The sequence below is a fragment of the Pleurodeles waltl genome, chromosome 3_1 (assembly GCF_031143425.1).
Source record: "Pleurodeles waltl isolate 20211129_DDA chromosome 3_1, aPleWal1.hap1.20221129, whole genome shotgun sequence".
NCBI classification, from domain to species: Eukaryota; Metazoa; Chordata; class Amphibia; order Caudata; family Salamandridae; genus Pleurodeles; species Pleurodeles waltl.
Window position 1 is genome coordinate 231031458 of NC_090440.1, and position 16520 is coordinate 231047977.

Below are 16520 nucleotides of genomic sequence, written 5' to 3' on the forward strand. Positions count from 1 at the left end.
GCGGGAGTAGTCGGGCCTTTGAAGTCACACGCGTTGTGGATCGAGCTCCGGGGTGATGAAGTCAGGAGCGCTGGCATGGATGGCGTTGGGAATGCGGTACGATGCAGGACAGTGCGACGTGCGGTGCCAACAGGTCATGGTGCAGGCAGCTGCTTGGTAACGGTTGTCCAGTGGCGTTGTGAGACCAGGGTGGTACAACGTGCAGTGTCACCAGGTCACGGTGCAGGCAGCGACATCGTTGTTGCTGAAGCGCTGTCAGTAGGCTCAGGTCGGCGGTGCGGTGCGGGGCGGGATCCGTGCAGCGTCCACGGGTCGCGGTGCAGGCAGGGACGTGTGGTGACAACACTGGAGTTGATGGTGCTGGCATCGGCGGACCGAGACTGCAGTGCAGGACGGTGCTTCATGTACCTTATGAGCAGTGTCCAAAGGCCAAAGTGCAGGCAGCGGTGCCGGTGTCAGCACGAGTGGTGGCATCGGGGATGCCCAGGCTGCGGTGTGAGCAAGGCGATGCCGGAGTGCGGGGTCCACAGGTCACGCTGCGAGCAGAGGCTCGGTGGCGGCTTTGGTGAGACCATGGTCATGGTGTGAAGCGGGGCAGTGAGGCTCCGTATGGTGTCGGCAGTTCACGGTGCAGGCCAGCGGCATTGTTGGCGGACTCGCAGTGGTTTTTCTTCTTCAACAGCACAAAACACACAGTTCACAGTGGTGTAGGCAGATGAAACTGAAATCTTTGGTATCCCTGAGACGTCCAACTGGAAGCAAGCTCTACTCCAAGCCCGTGGAGAACGTTTACAAGCAGGATTCACAGCAAAGTTCAACCTTTGCTCTCTTTTCAGGCAGAAGCAGCAACTGCAGGGCAACCCAGCAAAGCAACACAGTAAAGGGGCAGTACTCCTCCTCCAGCAGTTCAGCTCTTCTCCCTGGCAGAGGTTCCTCTTGATTCCAAAAAGATCTAAAAGTCTGGGTCCACTATGTCTCTCTTGTTTGCAGGATCCTTTCTTGTCCGGCCAGGCCCCGGACACACACTAGGGTGTTGGAGGCTGCATTGTGTTAGGGCAGGCACAGCCCTTTTAGGTGTGACTGACCGCTCCTCCCTCCACTCTAGCTCAGATGACTTATCAGGATATGCAGGCTACCCCCCAGCTCCCTTTGTGTCACTGTCCAGAGGGAATTCACAGCAGACCAACTGTAAAACTGACCAAGACGGGGAGTCCACAAACAGGCAGAGTCGCAGAATGGTTTAAGCAAGAAAATGTCTTCTTTCTTAAAATGGCATTTTCAAACTAACAATCTAAAAACCAACTTTGCTAAAATATGTGTTTTTAAATTGTGAGTCCAGAGTCCCCAAACTCCATATTTCTATCTGCTCTCAAAGGGAAATTGCTCTTTAGGAATATTTAAAGGCAACCCCATGTTAACCTATGAGAGAGATCGGCCTTGCAACAGTGAAACCCGACTTTGGCAGTATTTCACTGTTAGGACATGTAACACACACCAGTACATGTCCCACCTTTGACATACACTGCACCCTGCCCATAGGGCTACCTAGGGCCTACATTAGGGGTGCCTTACATGTATCAAAAGGGAAGGTTTAGGCCTTGCAAGTGGGTATACTTGCCAAGTCGAATTGGCAGTACAAGACTGCACATACAGACACTGCAGTGGCAGGTCTGGACATGGTTACAGGGCTACGCATGTGGGGGGGGTGGCACAATCAGTGCTGCAGGCCCACTAGTAGCCCTGTAATAATAATATAGGTCAGTGCAAGGGGGAAGTAGCCTAGACTTCCACGGTATGTTAACAACTTAATGAAATCACTCTGTGCCATAAATGTCAAACAAACAAGATTTATTGAGCATTTAAAACTTTTTTTTTCATTTGCATCTTATGTTAACATATAATATTAATAATACATTGTCATATTATGCATCATGAACGACGGTAGGTGCTCCAGAACAAACAGTGAAAGTGTGAAGGTGCAAGTGAGTGGCGGTGATATGTACAAGCAGTGCAGAGTGTGGTTGTATAAAAATTGATGACTTCCAGTGGCTCCTGCAATCAAGGAGGCCCTGGTGTGTCACAAGGTTTCTTATATGCTTTTCTCATTCACTCTTTGGAAAGTGTTGACGTTTCGACCCCTTGTACAGGTGAGTCAGGGCGGGGTCATCATCAGGACAGAGATGAATATGGTGGAGGCACCTACAGGGGTCATAAAGCACCAAATTACTAAGAGTCTAATGATTCAGTATCTTATTAATAGGGAGATTGGAGTGCAACTCACCTAAGTTCCAGTGGTGAGAAAGGACCAGTAATGGCTGGGATCTCCCTGTTTGAAAAATGAACCGTGAGTCACGGACAACGTACAGAATGTGGAGTAAACAAAAATTATTTTAAAATAAGGTGGGACTTACAGTAATCGTAGTCCCGAGGGGCTGTAGGTAGGTATCACTCTGTTCAATTACTATGAATTAGGCAGGCCCAGTGTCGTATAAATCCGACGTGAGGGAATTACTAAGGATATATATAGGATATATTGATTAGACATCTCTAAATAAGGATCAGGTATTGCTAATAATTCTGAAAAGTGAGTAAAATGACTCACAACGACTTGAACAATCCGTGGGCTAAGTATAGCCAGGAAGCGTCAAGACGGTAGAAGTAAAGTGAACTATAAAACAAAGACCAAAATTAGTGAATAGATCAATGAATAGAGTGTCTCAATAGTGAATTATGATAGTTTTAAAAAAAAGGGGGGAGGGTTTTAGAAACTCACATAAACTTGAAACAACCATGGGCTAGAAATAGCCAGGGAGGCGAGGTTCCGATTATCTAGGAATAAAAAAGTTCAAAATATCTATCAAAATGGAGGCTGGTACATAGTAAATGATGCCGCCAGTAGGAGGCAATTGACAAATCTATTCTCACCTAATAATGAGAACTTCCTCGTTGTAGACGGACGGCCGCATCAGTCGTCCCCGTCCTGTTTCCTTAGCATCCAGTGCGGCGTAAAAACATCCAGCAGAACGCAGCTGAAAAAGCGGACCTTCTATATATCTGGCTCCGCGAGGGTAATGGAGCCAGTAATCCAGCGTGTGATTGGAGGAGAGCACCTCCAATCACAGATTAGCCTCAGACTGGCAGGAGACGTACCGAGAAGTGGGGGTTCCCCTTCTGGTCCTCACTGCCGGGGGATTCGATGTGTAGCCGAGGCCGCGACTTGCATGCGGGTGTCGGCGCTACGGTATTAGGCGGACGCTAATGCTACGAGAGATCATATCAGTTACAGGGAAGGGGAGATAAGAGGGGGGGTTTGATGTGTGTAATAACATCCCGCAAGTCGTCCAAGCACGTGGGCATGCACGGCGACTCCATGGTGTAAAACCCAACAAATAAATATGCAATAGCACTGGTGAACAACATCATATATGTGCCATATAAACTAAATTAAGTCTCATTGGACCATATAAATATATCTGGCAAATCAAAGTTCTAGATAAATCAATACATAGATGGAAACATTTGTAAAATATAATATAAACACACTGTAAAAGTTTACAATGAAGACAAAGGGTTCATACAAACGAGTCCTAGCATATAAATAATGGTAATCGGAGTGGACCCTGTTCCTTGGGAAATCAGTGTAGAGGAGAACTAGCCACAACGACAACCAACCACATATCTCGGTTTTGGAGGTGTCCAACAATAGCATTGGTAGGTCAGACATACAGTGAAAGCTTATAAAGCTGCGTGACGCCAGTCCTCGATAGTATTGAGTCCCTTGTCACATTTCTCGATCCAAAAAAGTTCACGCTTGGATAGGATGCGTTCCTTATCTCCACCCCTTGGTCCCAAGGAGATACGTTCAATCACTTGCCATTTCAACTCCTCACTATTATGTCCAGCTGTCTCATAGTGCTCCACCAATGGGGCGCCTGTCTTTTTGCATCTAATCCTACTTTGGTGTTGGAGGATCCTGCACTTGACTTTTTGCGTGGTCTGCCCTATATACAATAGGCCACAGGGACACCAAATGGCGTAAATCACATCCTGCGTGTTGCAATTGCTGAATTTCGGCAATGTAAACGTAGTTATTGTGATCGAAATCTGTTGTGTTAAAAGTTGTTTTGCAGGCTGCGCAGTTGCTGCACTTGTAGTGACCCACTACCGCAGGTAAACCCCACAATGTGTTAACGTCATTTTTGGGTTCTTGGGGTAAGAGTGCACTCGTGAGTCTGTCTTTCAAATTCCTACCCTTCTTGTATGAAAACAAGGGCTCCTCTTGTGTATGCAGGTGGTCCTTAGTCAATGGCCAGTATTGTAGAATTATTTTGCGGATGTTGTTGCTGGTAGGGTTAAAGGTGGTGACACATGCAAGTCTATTGTTTTCTATTTCAGGTAGTTTAGGCTCTAGAAGGTTCTTCCTATGATTGAACCAGGCTTGTTTCCTCGATCTTTTCACCAGTCACCTGGGGTACCCCCTTTCTATTAGTCTGTTAATCAGAAAGTCAGATTCCTTGAAAAAATCTTTTTTATTCGTGCAATTCCTCCGAATTCTGAGGAATTGTCCGAAGGGGAGATTATCCCTAAGACCCCTGGGGTGATGGCTTGTGTAATGCAATAGTGTGTTCCTGTCAGATGGTTTGCGATAAAGGGTGACGTAAAGTTTTTCATTTTCCACTCCCAACTTCATGTCAAGGAATGGAATGCTTATTTTACTGAATTCCATAATGAATTGGATGTCCCTAGATTGGCCGGTTAGCCAGATGTGAAAGTCTCTCAGTTGAGTCATAGTACCATGCCAAATTAGTAGAACATCATCAATGTACCTAGACCATTTTCTCAAATGGCCTCGAAAGGGGTTTATATGGCTGAAAATATGTTGTGTTTCATAGTCAGCCATAAATAGATTTGCTAGATTAGATGCGAAAGTAGCACCCATGGCTACACCCTTGGTCTGGAAATAGAATTGATTGTCAAACATGAAGTTGTTTTTTCCCATGACTATACCCATCATCTCCACCAGAAACCATGTGGGTACCTGTACCGGTTGGTCTCGGCTGTCAAGAAACTTAGCAAGGGTGTCGAGTGCTTGTATCTGGGGGATGTTGGTGTATAATGATTGTATGTCCATGGTGACAAGGATTTCTGTTTCCGATGAAAAATTAAGGCCTTCGTACAACATGATCACATGCATGCTGTCCCTGGTGTATGCCTCAGTGAAGGGTACAAAAGGTTTAATGAAATAATCTAAATATTTACATAGCGGTTCAAAGATGGACCCACAGCCAGAGACAATTGGTCTGCCTGGAGGGTTCGTCAAATTTTTGTGGATCTTGGGCAAGGTATAGATGACTGGGATATGTGGATCTTTCCTGTTAAGAAATTGGTGTTCTTTCTTAGAAATGAAGCCCAAATCCAAACCCTTAGTTGTTAGTTCTAATATTTCTTTACTCAATTGTTTGGTGGGATCAGTTATACTTGCTTTGTAACAGCCTTGATCACTGAGTTGTCTACGGATTTCCCATTTGTAGTTGTCAATGTCCTGTAGCACTATACCGCCCCCTTTGTCAGCGGCCTTGATTACCACGTCTCGTCATTGCTTCAGGTCTTGCAGGGCCATGTTTTCCTCATATGTAAGGTTGAATCTAGTGTAGTACCTCCCTTTGCTTAGAGTTTCCACATCCTTAAGTACCATTTTCTCAAATGTAAGGATTTCTACAGGCATCGCGTTTGAAAGAGGGGTAAAGGAGGAGGGTGGTCTAAATACCGTGGTGGTACAAGGGCTCTGTCTAGGTTTATCTTTGTAGAAATTACTCAGGCGAATACGTCTGAAGAACCTCTGTAACTCAATTTTAGTCTCAAAGAAATCCAGTTTAGTAGTTGGTACGAATGATAAACCTTTTTCGAGGACCGTCATTTCTAGAGGTGTCAAGGCATGGCGTGACAGATTAAAAATGGGGGCGATATCTGAGGACGTTTTTCTAGTCATAGTGCATAGTGCTCCTGGTCCACCAGTATCTACTGGGTTGGGTAGGGAAAAATCTGATAAAGGTGACGCAACCTGACCAGCTACCATGAATATTGTTGTCGTCTGGTCTGGCGCTCTCCGTGGGGTTCTTGAAAGTGGACACGCCCTCTGTTCCTTCCCCTGCCCCTCCCTCTTCTCCCTCTCTGCCTGTTCTCCTCTCCGCGGCCCCTCCCTAAAAAAGGCTCTGGGGGTTGTTGTTGGAAGTGAGTGGAACTTGTGCCTGGTTGTTACCCGTCTGAACTATCAGACGCCGAGGTGTCAGAGAAGGTATAATACCTCCTATACCCACCCCTTCCTCTGTTTACAAATTTCCCAGTATTGTCCTATTTATAATAGTCGTCGTCTAAATATGGGTATGTGTAAGACTTATCATATTTGGCAATGTCCTTAGCTAGTTTGTCAAGTTTTTTCTTTTGGGTTATGTAAGTTAATTCTTTAGCAGTTTTCTCTAGATTCTCAAGTGCTTGTCGTGCATTAGTCAGTGCTGTATCATCCAGTATTTCCCTGAGTAGATCGGCTATTTCTTTTTCCAAATTATTTATATGTTCTAAAGCTGTGTCTATACCTAACACCATCCAATGCCTGGAGCACTGATTGGCCACAAAGCTGAAATTTATTCTATACTTGGGGTCCTCTATGAATACTGCAGGTTCATTCCTGACTTGCAGACCCACCGGTATGACATTAGAGCGTAAATATTCCTTCATGAGATGCCCATGTAGCTGTGTCCTTGTGAGTTTCTTTTTGATGCGTTCTAACTTTGAAATGTTCTCCTGCAGGTCATCTACTACGATGGTGGGGGCGGCTTCTATGAAAGAAGATCCACTCACTTGTCTATTTATGTAATCTTCAGTGTAGGAAAGGGTATCCCTTTCTGTCATCATAATACTATGTAGCATTGGATAGTACGCGAAGGTTACAGAGGTTTGTCTTGTTATCCCGAAGGGAGGCCTTCGCAGTCCACTTACTGCACTTTAGTAAGTTATACAATGAGGCAATTGCCCACTAACCCTCATGACCAGGGTAATATATGTAATAAATAATATAGGTCAGAGCAAGGGGGAAGTAGCCTAGACTTCCACTGTATGTTAACAACTTAATGAAATCACTCTGTGCCATAAATGTCAAACAAACAAGATTTATTGAGCATTTCAAACGTTTTTTTCATTTGCATCTTATGTTAACATATAGGGGGTCATTACAACCCTGGCGGACGGTGTTAAAGCAGTGGTAATACCGCAAACAGGCCGGCGGACAAAAAAAGGGAATTATGACCATGGCGGAAACCGCCAACATAGACAGCCACTTTAACACTCCGACCGCCACCGCGGTACAGACAAGCGGCGCGGCGGTCACCTCCAACAGACAGGCGGGAGACAATGTACCGCCCATAGTATCACAACCCGCCAATCCGCCACCTTTTCCGGGGCGGATTCTCCGTGGATAAAAACACAGCGGAAACAGTTACTGCAATGGGAAAACGCTCACCTGAACACATCCCACGAGGAAGGAGGATAGCATGGTGCCGGAACTCCAAATCCTCCCGGCCCTTGCATTCCTACTCATATACGAAGACCAACGGCTGCGCCGGCTACGACAACGGTGAGTACTGCACCTATGACATAGGGGAGGGGGGAGGCAAAAGTTAGGGGGACACACACGCAACACCCCCACCCCCACCCTCGCATATTACAACACACACACCAATGCATTCACAAAAATCACAGTAACAACCCACAACCCCCCCGGAAGAATGCAAAGACAAAACGAAATCATTCCAAACATTGTAATGTATCAATATACATGTCTCAAAAATATACAGATATATTAGAAAATCATACAAAAGTATATACATTCCGAGAAATAGTTCAGATATGCACATAGAAATGTCCGTGCACCACAAGTCCAAAAATGCATGGGCGAGGCCCACAATAGATACCTGTCCACACACGGATAGAACACTGCCGGGGCATCCGATAGAAATACTACAGGCACCTCAGGGGAAAGGGAAAGGGGGGCACCTCAGCCGGAGGAGTGCAAAGCCAGATCCACAACGGGGCTCCATGCCCATTGATGTATCCTGGGGAGTGCAAAGCCACAGTCTCTCAAGTCTCTACAGTGGGTGGTTTGCCCACGGTACCATCCTGGGGAGTGCAAAGCCACAGTCTTTACAGTGGGTGGTTTGCCCGCTGTACCATCCTGGGGAGTGCAAAGCCACAGTCACTCAAGTCTCTATAGTGGGTGGGTTGCCCACTATTCCATCCTGGGGAGTGCAAAGCTACAGTCTCTCAAGTCTCTATAGTGGGTGGGTTGCCCTCTATTCCATCCTGGGGAGTGCAAAGCCACAGTCTCTCAAGTCTCTATAGTGGGTGGGTTGCCCACTATTCCATCCTGGGGAGTGCAAAGCCACAGTCTCTCAAGTCCCTATAGTGGGTGGGTTGCCCGCTATTCCATCCTGGGGAGTGCAAAGCCACAGTCTCTCAAGTCTCTATAGTGGGTGGGTTGCCCACTATTCCATCCTGGGGAGTGCAAAGCCACAGTTTCCAAAGTAGATAACAGCCTCCACTGGCTCTGGAGGGGGACTGGTGCCCAGACTGGATTAGTCTCCCCGTGGACTTCCTGTCCCGTCACTGTCCCACCTGCACATGGGATAACGATGCTTAATGTGGCGGCCTTTTCATTCTTACCCGGTGCATGCCCTGTTCAGCGGTGCTTTGCCATGGCGGTCTCTGGTCTCTTCAGCGGTGCTTTGCCTTGGCGGTTCAGGACTCTTCAGCGGTGCTTTGCCATGGCGGTGCATGCATTGTTCAGAGGTGCTTTGCCATGGCGGTTCAGGACTCTTCAGCGGTGCTTTGCCATGGCGGTTCAGGACTCTTCAGCGGTGCTTTGCCTTGGCGGTTCAGGACTCTTCAGCGGTGCTTTGCCATGGCGCTTCAGGACTCTTCAGCGGTGCTTTGCCATGGCGGTGCATGCATTGTTCAGAGGTGCTTTGCCATGGCGGTTCAGGACTCTTCAGCGGTGCTTTGCCATGGCGGTTCAGTACTCTTCAGCGGTGCTTTGCCTTGGCGGTTCAGGACTCTTCAGCGGTGCTTTGCCATGGCGGTTCAGGACTTTTCAGCGGTGCTTTGCCATGGCGGTGCATGCATTGTTCAGAGGTGCTTTGCCATGGCGGTGTCTGGACTGGGCATTGGTGTGTGGCATGACGTTCTCTGGACTGGGCATTGGTGTGTGGCATGACGTTCTCTGGACTGGGCATTGGTGTGTGGCATGATGTTCCCTCATTGCCCAGCGGGGCTGTGGCAGCCGGGGCCCTCCTGGGCACTGACTCCGGCGGTGGTCTCCTGACCAGTGACGATACTTGGGCCCTCCTGGGCACTGACTCTGGCGGTGGTTTACTGACCAGTGACGATACTTGGGCCTTCCTGAGCAATGACTCCGGCGGTGGTTTCCTGACCAGTGACGATACTTGGGCCCTCCTGTACAATGACTCCGGCGGTGGCGGTGGTCTCCTGACCAGTGACGATACTTGGGCCCTCCTGGGCAATGACTCCAGCGGTGGCGGTGGTCTCCTGACCAGTGACGATACTTGGGCCCTACTGGGCAATGACTCCGGCGGTGGTCTCCTGACCAGTGACGATACTTGGGCCCTCCTGGGCAATGACTCCAGCGGTGGCGGTGGTCTCCTGACCAGTGACGATACTTGGGCCCTCCTGGGCAATGACTCCGGCGGTGGTCTCCTGACCAGTGACGATACTTGGGCCCTCCTGGGCAATGACTCCGGCGGTGGTCTCCTGACCAGTGCCGATACTTGGGCCCTCCTGGGCACTGACTCCGGCGGTGGTCTCCTGACCAGTGACGATACTTGGGCCCTCCTGGGCAATGACTCCAGCGGTGGCGGTGGTCTCCTGATCAGTGACGATACTTGGGCCCTCCTGGGCAATGACTCTGGCGATGGTCTCCTGACCAGTGACGACGGTGCTGGCGGTGGCGTCCCGACCGCTAGGAAGGATGCCGCCCTTCTCTGCAATGCTGCTCACACTAGGCTGTGCAGACTTCCTCTGGCCCTTCCCCACCTTTGGAGGAGTCACAGCTGACTCTGCAATCCCCCTGGAACCCCTGTGATTTGTTTTGCCTCCAGGAGTCTTCACAGGGTCCCGTCGGCCACTTTCCAATTTCAGAGCCTTTACAGGGGGTGGGCTGCCAGTGCCTTGGCTCCGGGTCACACTGCCTGCCCTGGTGGCCGGTGCACTCCACACACCTTGAACAGGCACCACTGCTTTTGGAGGCTTTTTGGCTGAGGCGCTACGACGGGACTGATGAATTGGAGTGGCAAAAAGGTCAACTTTACACAGGGACAGTTTCTGACGAACACTGGGGTGGGTAGTTGGAGGGGGTCTGGGAGTGGAGGAAGAGGAGGTGGTTGTAGGAGGTGTCACTTTAGGTGTTTTGGGTGCAGGTGCAGGTACTGGAGGCTGTCGTGAGGTGGATGGCTGTTGGGTGTGTGGGTGCCCGCGTTTGTGTACTTTGGGAGGGGGCGTCACAGACACACTGGGAGAGGACACAGGGGAAGTATAAATGGGAGTGGAGGTGGTGAGTGCAGGTGAGCGGGGTGTGGTGCTGGGTGTACTGCTGCGAGTCCTAGTGCCTGTAGATGTAGTGCATGCAGGTGAGAGTGTAGACGACACTGGGAGGGAGGAGGGAGACGACGAGGAGGGGGACACATTGGAGGCAGTGGATGTTGCAGTGTCTGCATGTGGGTGATGCTTGCGTGTGTGCCTGTGGGTTGTGTGGTGCCTATGTTTGCCTGAGCTACTTTTGTGTGTTGAGGTGTGTGCATGCTGGTCTGTAGGTGTGCTTGGGATAGGCTGGGGTACAAGGGATTGGGTCTGGGTGGAGGAAGTTGGAGGGGGGAGGCTAGACACATGGACAATGGCTGCCATCAGTGCTGAGGCCAGAGATTGCAGGGTTCGCTGAAGGACAGCCTGACCAGAATGAATGCCCTCCAGGAATGCATTACCGTGTTGCAACTCCCTTTTTACACCCTGGATGGCATTCACAATGGTAGACTGCCCAACAGTGAGTGACCTGAGGAGGTCAATGGCCTCCTCATTGAGGGCAGCGGGGTGACTGGGGCAGGGCCTGAGGTGCCTGGGGCGAAGGTGATGCCCACCCTCCTGGGTGAGCGGGCACGGGGCGAACGCTGAGGGGCTGCTGGGAGGGCGGTGCTGGTAGGGGAGGTGGCGGCTGTACCTGTAGAAGTGGTGCGCACAGATGGTGCCGCCACCACAAGGGAGCTCCCATCATCGGACGAGTCCGTGTCGCTGGTTGCTGATCCGGTGGCCGACGTGAAGCTCTCCTCGCCCTCCGTCCCACTGGTGCATTCTGAGTCCGTGGTGTGGCCCTCCATGGCCATGTGGGATGCAGCTCCCTCGTGCTCCGGTGCCACTGTACCTCCGCCTGATGATGCTGATGAACAAAAGAACAGGAAGAGCACAAAAAGGAGGGGGGAAGATAGAAGAAAGACAGGTTGAGTGCATGGCATACCGCGACCGTTGGCGGACAATACAGACACAGCAGCCCCCTGCTCTACGCCGTGCTCCTGGCCTCTACAGATGCAATTCCTGGGATCTGGCCTACACGGCTATGGTGGACATCTGCACACATGGATGCCACAGGGGCATCTATACCTGTACTTGCAACTCTACTGAGGTGGGGTTGGGTGCCACATGGCCTGCATTACTGAGGGGCCTAGTCTACCTATTTCTGCCTGGCCTAGGTACACCCACAGGCCTCCTCCCCCACCCAGACCCCTCCACTGCGCGCAAAGTCAGCAGAATGAGAGTGTACTCATCCCCTTGTGTCTGCTGTGATGCCCTCAAGCGCCCATCCAACTCAGGGTAGGCCACCGCCAGGATCCTGAACATCAGGGGGCTCATGGGGCGACGGGCACCTCTCCCATGTTGGGAGGCCATCCCCAGCTGAGCCTCCGCCGTCTTCTTGCTCCAGCGGCGAATATCCTCCCATCATTTACGGCAGTGGGTGCCCCGTCTCTGGTGGACCCCCAGGGTCCAGACGTCCTTGGCGATGGCACGCCAAATGTCCTTCTTCTGGTGGGCGCTGACCTACATGACATGCACAAGGGAAGAAGAGAAGTCATTAACAACTGCACCGTCAATGTGCGTGGCCCCCCTCCCTACCCCAGCCATATGGCACATACATTAACATGCATTAATGTTGCCTGAACTCTGCCCCCTTCCCTTTTCCAACCAGCCCTCTCCACCCAGGCCTAGCCCATACAACGTGCTCCCTGTGTACTAACCTGTTGGTCTGGAGGACCGTAGAGTAGCGTGTACTGGGGGAGGACCCCGTCTACCAGTTTCTCCAACTCCTGAGCAGTGAAGGCAGGGGCCCTTTCCCCAGACGCAGCAGCCATTGTCGCTTCCAGACCGAGGTCACAGCAGCACTTGCAGTGTAGGTCCTCTCCTGTCGGAGGTCAGGTATCTAGTGATTGAACAGATAGAAAATGGCGGTGACGTCCGCAGCGGTGACGTCCGCAGCGGTGACGTCCGCGGCGGGGCATATCATCACCGCCGGCGCACTTCCTCATTGGCTCCTGGGACCCCTAGGGTCCAATGCTAACCAATGCAGCATTGCGCCGCAGTCTACGACCGCCTACCGCAACGGTGTGCAACGCCAGCGCAGTTACCCCACAATCCCATTGTCCCAGTTTAAAGGTCAGGCAGCCGCCATTTCAGGGGTCCACATGGCTCCATTTACTTCTGCGTCACACATAGCTAGGCCTACACTCAACACACATACAGGAAGGGTTTGTGTCTGGTGTCGTGTTCTGTGTAACTGTGGGTACATACCTGGAAAAAAGTTGACTCAATCCTCGCTGTTGTCCTTCCTAGGCGCCGTCAGCTGGGACATTTGAGACAATGGCGGAATCCTCCGGTGTACCGACCGCTGGTGGACCTGTTGACAATGGAAGAGCGACATTTAATCGTCACCTACAGGTTTGACCGTGCCACAATGCAGGAACTATGTACCCAGTTGGAGCCAGACCTGATGTCACCAATCCGCCATCCCACTGGAATCCTCCCCGACGTGCAGGTGCTGTCAGTGCTCCATTTCCTTGCTAGTGGGTCTTTTCAGACAACAGTGGCCATGGCACCAGGGATGTCCCAGCCTATGTTTTCCAACGTGCTGTCCAGAGTGTTGTCTGCCCTGCTGAAACACGTAAGGAGATACATCATTTTCCCTGAGGTTGAAGATTTGGCTACAGTGAAAGGTGACTTCTATGCCTTTGGACATATCCCCAACGTCATAGGTGCTATTGATGGGACCCATGTAGCTCTGGTCCCCCCTACAGGAATGAACAGGTGTACAGGAACCGGAAGAGTTATCATTCTATGAATGTACAGATGGTATGTTTGGCAGACCAGTACATCTCGCAGGTAAATGCTATGTTCCCTGGCACAGTGCATGACGCCTACATCCTGCGGAATAGCAGCATCCCTGATATGATGGGTGAACTCCAGAGGCACTGTGTGTGGCTATTAGAGGACTCTGGTTACCCCAACCTTTCCTGGCTATTGACCCCAGTGAGGAATCCCAGGACCAGGGCAGAGGAACGCTACAATGAGGCCCATGGGCAGACTAGGAGGGTGATCGAACGCACCTTCGGCCTCCTGAAGGCCAGGTTCAGGTGCCTCCATATGACAGGTGGATCCCTATTCTACTAACCGAAGAAGGTGTGCCAGATCATCATCGCCTGCTTGATGCTTCACAATCTTGCTTTGCGACGCCAGGTGCCTTTTCTGCAGGAGGATGGTCCAGATGACGGTGTTGTGGCAGCTGTGGAGCCTGTGGACAGTGATGAGGATGAAGCTGAGGAAGAAGACAACAACAACAGGGAGTCAGTCATACAGCAATATTTCCAGTGACACACAGGTGAGAACATTTTCATTTTTAACATTACATTCACTGTCACACGTCTTACTCTATCCTGTGAGTAATTTACTGGGATTATTTGGTAACTGAGTTGTTCCTTTCCATTACGGTTTCACAGGTGTGGTTACCAATGTGTGTCATCTGCAAGCATCCTTCAAGGACTTGTGATGTGTGACATTGGTATGTTGCCTTAACAACTATAAACGCTTTTTGACACTGTCATTGATAATACATTTTACAAAAACATAGACTGACTCCAGAATGTTTTGTGGTTCAAGGGTGTTTATTTAAGTGCTCAATATTGGAGGGGGGTTGTAAAATGGTGGAGGAGTGTCTATGGCAGAGTCCAGTCTATTAGTCTCACAGGTGCACTGCCCATCTGGGCATAGGAAGTGGAGCAGGGGCAGTTAAAGTATGGACAGGGTAACAAAGTGGGACGGTGGTGGGACAATCAGGGTGGTCTCATTTCCTGGCCAGGGTCTTGCCATCATGCTCTGTCCTGTTCCTGGATCTCAGGGACCGCTTGCGTGGTGGTTGTCCGTCTGCAGGGGGTGGGGTTCTGGTGTGGTGGTCCTGTGGCGGGGCGTCCTGTCCACTAGCGCCGGCGGAGGTGGTGGGCAGTTCATCGTCCATGCTAGTGTCAGGGGCCCCTTGGAGTGCCATGGTGTCCCTCAAGGTCTGCTGTATGTCTTCAGCACCCCTACGATGGTGCCCAGGGTGGAGCTGATGGTCCTGAGCTCCTCCCTAAATCCCAAATACTGTTCCTCCTGCAGGCGCTGGTTCTCCTGAAACTTGACCAGGACCGTCGCCATCGTCTCCTGGGAGTGGTGGTATGCTCCCATGATGGAGGAGAGGGCCTTGTGGAGAGTGGGTTCCCTTGGCCTGTCCGCCCCCTGTCCCACAGCAGCCCTCCCAGTTCCTCTGTGTTCCTGTGCCTCCGTCCCCTGGACCGTGTGCCCACTACCACTGCCCCCAGGTCCCTGTTGTTGTTGGGCTGGTGGGTTCTCCTGGGTTCCCTGTAGTGGTGGACACACAGCTGATTAACCTGTCCTGGGTACAGAGGTTTGGGCCCGCTGGGTGGGTGCTGTGCTGGTGTTACCAGAGGATGGAAGGTCAGTGTTGGGCTGTGCCTGTGCAAGGGGAACCGACTGTCCCGAGGCCCACAATGGTCCGGGCTGGTCATCAGGCTCCAGTAGGGCAGAGCTGCTATCGTCACTGTGGGCCTCTTCTGTGGGTGGAGTGGAGATGTCTGGACCCTCCGGTGTGGTGATGGTCCTTCGTGATCCTGCAGGGGCATAAGAGCATGATTATTGCATGTGTGTGTCATGGTGTGCAATGGGTGGGTGTTTGTGTACCCCAGTGCTAGCATTCCTGTGTGGGGGCTTGTATGATGATGGTTAGGGGGTTGTTCTGGGTATGTGCAGTGAGCATGCTTTGGTGAGGGGTGACCATGCTTAGTTGTGTCATGCAGGGCTTGGTGTTGGGATGAGTGGTTTGTGTTATTAGTACATTAGTGAGGATTTGGGGTGATAGGGGAGGGGGTGAGGGTGGGGGTGTATGATATCATGCAGGTAGGGTGGGGGATATGATAGTTAAGATTTGACTTACCAGTGTCCATTCCTCCACTGACTCCTCCGAGGCCCTCTGGATGCATGATGGTCAAGACTTGCTCCTCCCATGTTGTTAGTTGTGGGGGAGGAGGTGGGGGTCCGCCGCCAGTCCGCTGTACCGCGATGTTGTGCCTGGAGACCGCTGAACGCACCTTCCCCCGTAGGTCGTTCCACCTCTTCCTGATGTCCTCCCTATTTCTTGGGTGCTGTCCCACAGCGTTGACCCTGTCGACTATTCTGCGCCATAGCTCCATCTTCCTAGCTATGGATGTGTGCTGTACCTGTGAACCAAAGAGCTGTGGCTCTACCCGTACAATTTCCTCCACCATGACCCTGAGCTCCTCTTCGGAAAAGCGGGGGTGTCTTTGGCGTGCTATGGGGTGGTGTGTGAGGTGGTGTATATGGTGATGAGTGTAGTGATGTGTAGTGGTGTGTGGTGCTTTGTGCGTGGATGTTGTGTTGGTGATGGTGTTGTGTGCCTCTGTGTGGTGGGATTGTCTAATCAGTGCTGTCTCTCTGGCCTTCTTTCAGAATTGTTGTCGTAGGGGTTTGTGGGTGATGTGGGTGTGTGTTTTATATTGTATTGGGTGTGTGGGAGTGGTGTTTGTATGTGTATCAGGTGTGTGTATTTGGAATTGTCCAATGTGGCGGTGTTTTGGAGATGTGTGTGTATTTTGAGCACGGCGGTGTGTACCGCCAATGGAATACCGCGGTTGAAAGACCGCCGCGTGGATTCATGGGTCGTAATAGCATGGGCGTGTTTCTGTGGAGGTGGAGGTTTTGTTTTCGCCATTTTAACACTGACCTTTGGTGTGGCGGACTTGTGTGGGTGACTGAATTTCGGCGGATTCCGAAATATGGGTCATAATAGCTGTGGCGGGATTCCGCGGTCGCGGCGGTGTATTGGCGGTCTTCTGCGCGGCGGTAAG